Source organism: Muntiacus reevesi, chromosome 12 (genome assembly GCF_963930625.1).
Source record: "Muntiacus reevesi chromosome 12, mMunRee1.1, whole genome shotgun sequence".
NCBI classification, from domain to species: Eukaryota; Metazoa; Chordata; class Mammalia; order Artiodactyla; family Cervidae; genus Muntiacus; species Muntiacus reevesi.
In genome coordinates, this window is record NC_089260.1 from 19,695,199 (window position 1) to 19,700,454 (window position 5,256).

Here is a 5,256-nt window from a genome sequence, read left to right on the forward strand (position 1 = left end):
AGAGTTTTAAAGCATCTTCTATTAGGACTGCAATAGCTGCAAGATTTCAAAGGCAGAGAGAGATCCCTTCCCAATAAGGGAGTAGGACACTCAGGAACCACCAGAAACTGATGGGAAAATATTTGTCCATCGCAGCAACAAAGAAGTGTTCAGGTGAATCTTTTGTAATTGTTTTTCCTGTAGCACCCAAAATGGTACAGGTTTGGGGGAAGAGGCTCTGGAGCAGGAGGTCAGAACAGAGTAGGTGTCAACCAACAAATTCTCGGACTTACCTTGGACATCCAGTTGCATCCTGGGCTCCAGCCCCGTGATGGTTATCTGTGACAGCTGGGCTGGCTGGAGGAGGCTGCTTCAATCCTGCTGAACCATCATGAGGGAAGGCTTGGCGCTTGACCTTGAGGCTCTTGGGTCCCCAGGGCAGAGTGCCACCCAATGTCCCAACTGATGGCATTTGTAGGAAGCCGTTTTGGGAGACTCGCCATGGTTTGGACACTCTTTGGCCCAGTGTCCCACCTGTTTACAGATTAGGCATTTGCCTCGTGCCTTGTCCTTCAAGGACTCGGGGTTTGCCATAGGGCTTCCCTGGAGGGCGGCCAGCATCTGGGCATGGCTTGTCTCTTTCCTTTTCTCCCTTTCCTAGGCCTTGGCTTTCCTCTTCTGTTCTCTGTTATAAAAGGTATTGGTGGCTACCTGAACCATTTCATCTAAAGAGGCAGCAGAGTCCTGCTGCTATAGCTGTTGTAACTTTATCCTGATGTCTCATGCACACTGGGACAGGAATTTGTCCTTTAAAATCACTTGTACCTTGTAAGAGTCTAAGTCCAGATTGATTAACTTTTGGAGGGCCTCTTTTAGACTTTCCAGAAAGGCAATAGGGTTCTCCTTGCACTCCTAAGTTATTGCTGAGACCAGGCACAGTCCCACAACTGATAAATTTCCTTCTATTTCCATGGGTGGACCTCCTGAGGGGTGAGTCTTTCCGAAGCTTATCTTACCCAGTACTGTTGCAACTTGAGAGCCGGGCATCCCCGAGTCAGGATACAGATCCCCACGCAGGTTGAGGCACGACAACCTCCTGAAGATCGAATCCCCGGGCAGGTTGAGGCATGTTGACCTCCTGGGACCCCTGGACTGTTGGATCCCTGAGCAGGTTGAGGCATGGCAGCTTCCCGAGGACCAGATCCCTAAGCAAGTCGAGGCAGGTCAACCTCCTGGGACCCCCAGATTGGAGTTGGGCATCCCCAAGGTCTCCAGTGTGACCAGTGCTGGGTCGGCTTAAGGGGTTGTAATCTTAACTCATTGCTGGCTTGTCCACCACGGATGGGAATAGATATCATGATGTAAAGCAATCCAAGTCTGTTCCCTGAGACTTGGAACCTGGTGAAAGAGCCATAAGACTTATCCTCTTATTGCTCTAAGGGAATGTAAGTCACTGATTTCCTCCCCTAGTCTTTCGTAAGGGCAGCTTAGGGTGTCTCCAGTGGTAAACATTTCATTGTCATAGACCCACTCTAGGAAATAACAGAAGTAATGACAAAGGAGTGGGTTATGTGGCCCTGTTAGGAGCACTAGGAGTATTTTAATAATAAGTGGGGTGGAACAATGTTGCCTACAAGGGGGCAGGGTCCTGGCTGTAGGAGTTAGTAAGTGGCTTAAGAACAAATGGACAAGAGGCAACAGACCAGATGTTCCACAAAAGTGGAGTGGAGATTTGACCCGGGAGTATGTTTGTAACTTTAGGAGAAGGGTGGTAATGGTTTGGGCCCAAACGGCCTGCAGGGCTACTCCCAAAGTGGCAAACATTATCGCCAGAAGCCCAACTGCCCTTGGATACCACCAACAGATGACTTCTAGCAGGCACTGTGTGCCTGTCACCTACCCTAGCAGGTCCACTGAGAGGGGCTGTTGTCGTACATGTTGTAGGAGACATGGAAGATGAAGGCCTGAATATCTGCAGGGATTGGATGTTACATAGTATTTCTCTCCCAAGGACCAACTATTTTCTGGTTGTCCCTCCAGAAGACTGTAGAGGCAACATTGTGGGCCTGGAGGGGGCTCAGGAAAAGATATGAAACAGGAGAGAAGGGGGCAGAGCACAAATTTTGAAAGTATGACAGCCCAAGGGCATAACATAAACTGATTAAAATCAAATGGGTCCAAGATGACAAGTCAAATTCAACTAAACCTTGAACCTCAATCGGCAAGCTAAATGACACACCCAGAGGTGCCAGGACAGTTTCAAGTCACTGTCAGAAGACAGAGGGGTGGGTGGTTCCCCAATGGAACAATCCTCCCACTAATTAGCATATGAAATCACCCAGCCCTCAAAAACTAACCACATCCTATTCCATGGCCCTTCCCCTCTGTGATGGCCCATACTCTTGGAGTGTGCGTCTCTCTGAACTCGAATAAATCCACCTCTTACCTATTGCTGTGTCTCTCACTGAATTTTTTGCAATGCGACATCAAGAGTTTGAGCTTCATTAGGTCCTGAAGCCAGGCACTGTGGGGTTTTGGCCAGGCTCAAGTCCCAGTAGAGAAGAGCTGAAGAACAGGAGGAAAAAGCAGTGGAAAAAAATGTGCTGCGGAATCCCCTTCATAACCTGCTGGAAAATCTGCTAAATACCTGACCTGTGCTCACTGTTTTCATTGGCCTGATCCCTGGCACAAAGAAGATTAAGGACAGAAGAAGCCCCACCCTCTTGGGCAACAATTACTAAGGCATGGCAGGTAGTAGAGCCTTTGGGACACCCTGGGTCATCCACTGCCCCTCACCTGTTCGCAGGGGGTTCGAGGAAACAAGGAAGAGATATTGTAAAAGAATTAAGATTTTGTTAGCCATATGTCCTTCCAGTCATAGGGGCGAGGACCTCCTACCCCAACCGGAGGTCTCCTGGAACCTGAGACTGAGCCGTATGAGCTTTCTGCTGAAATTGCTTTTGCTGTCCTGGTTCCCAGCACGCCGGGCTTCTTGTCACTTCCCCGTGCTGGGCTTTCTTCGCATTCAGCTTCCACCACAGGAGCTTTCGCTGAGTTGGGCTTCAGCTGTGCTGTCTCTGCCTTGTGGGGGGCCGAGCTGAGGTTGTTTCAGCCAGGTTAAATCTGAGTCACAGCACTGTAGATGTTGGGGGAGTGTGTGATTTCCTTGGTTCTGTCTCACTGCAGTAAAAATTCGAAAGGATGGACCGACCAGGGTTACAGCTCCATGTTACAGGTCAGTTTTACTGGGCAAACAAAAGAAAATATATCTTCGAGGCATGAGGGTGGGCAGACTCAAAAGATGCGAAGAGAAGCGAAGCCCCACTGCACCCACCCCCCACCCCTCACCCCCTCAATTTTGGCTCCTCTCTGTTTTTTCTCCTCCCCCTGAGCCTGCCTTATGTAAACTGGCCTAGCCAAGAGGACTGTTTGTTTCACCTGAGGTCCTCACTCCGCCCTTGAACCTTCCTTTGTTCTATTTTCATGGGCTTTTCCCTTTGTCTTTTAGCCACCGCCATTTTGGATTCCTTTTTCCTATTCTAACTACCTAAGATTAATACACATACTAGGTCCTAGTAAATGACTGTCAGTCATTTTAGTAATTATCTTGACTTGTATGTCATAGCAGTAACCAAGTTTTCCAATTGCATTATAATCAGATGTTTAACCTTGGTTAAAGTCTTTTGTCATTTATAGACAGATATAATTGTACTTTGCTTTTTGCAAAAAAATGTTTCATCCTTAAAGAAAATTCACAAAGTACTTCTTGACAAGTACAGATTTCTGATTAATAGTCACATTATACTGCTGAACTGTGTAAGAAAGAATTCTAATGAAAACTGGATGGCCTCATATAACTGTTAACAGAAAATAAAGGTCAAGGATTAGTCACATAGAACTGGGTGAACTGCGTATGGTTATAATTTTTGTCTGAAATATCACTGCTGACACACCTTTGGAATGGCTTTCCTAACCTTGAGGTTTTTAAAGCTCAATCTTAGAGTCTTCATGAAAGGTTCCAGCATAGCCAATTTAGAAGTCTCTGTAGTCAATTAGCCAGACTTATTTTGTGAACAAGTAAGCTTCAATTTGGTAGAAGTGAGGGTACCTTTAGAAAAAAAAAATTGTTTCAGTTAACACTGAATTCTAGTTTTGTTAATTTAGGTCTGTATTTACTAAGACTCACTTTCCAGATAACGCCTTGTAAAGTTTAGTCATTAAAAAGACCCTCTGTTTCCAAAGTTTATCACAGTAATCTAACTTTGGAAGAAATCAATAATGCACCATGACCTGCAACCAGGAGATTATGCATACTGGAAAAGACAGACAAAGGACTTGGCCACTTTTGAAGGGACCTTATCAGGCCTCTGCTGAATGAACGGCAACTCCTGTTTCTGACACTTGACTTAGATTAAGACCAGCACTACCAGACCAGTTTGAGAAGATAACATCTGAAGTAAACAGCTAACCCAAGATGTCAGAGCAGGCCTGTATATTGACTACTCTGACAATTGCTCACAATTTTGCTAACGAGCCAAATGTATTTCTTGGGCTCAACCACATGCAAGTTTCAAATATCAATGCAAGTGCTGGGTTTGTGGACAATTAACTACATCCAGTACTCCCAGGTTGCCTTGATGGATTTCTCTTCTCGAAGATGGTCCCTAAACATTTTATTTTAAAATTAATTCTAGCACTGTGCAATCTAAAGTTACCACCAACTTCACTAAGTGATACCCTCTTATTTGTTAACTCACCTTATGACCCATGAAGTGTCAAATTTTTGCTCTGAACAATCTTCTTACTCCAAGTTTAGGGAAAATGCTAGGAAAATGATTTGATTCAGGAGGATTTTGGCTTAAATTTTTGCTAATGATATTGCTACCACGATCAATTTAGTTTCTGGAACTTATAAATTGATATTTTCCTGCCTTTCAAGCTGCATCACCTACTTGCACTAAGATAATGTCTAAATGACTTGAAACTCTAGATCACATCTGCAGTTCTCTAAAAAATCATGGATTAAAAAAATAAATAAATAAAAAATCATGGATATACACAACACACATGTGAGGAAAGTGGGCTTGAAAGTCTTACTTGATAACTTAAGAATTGAATGTCAGTCTTTGCCAAACATCCTGCTAGTACAGTTCCCCGGAAAGGAGAGAATCGGGCGATTAGAACTTGACATGTAGGGACATGACAGACCCTAGGGCAGGCAAGCAGTGACCCTGGTTTTGAGTGACCAATCAAACACCTAATACTTTCTAGTGAAAG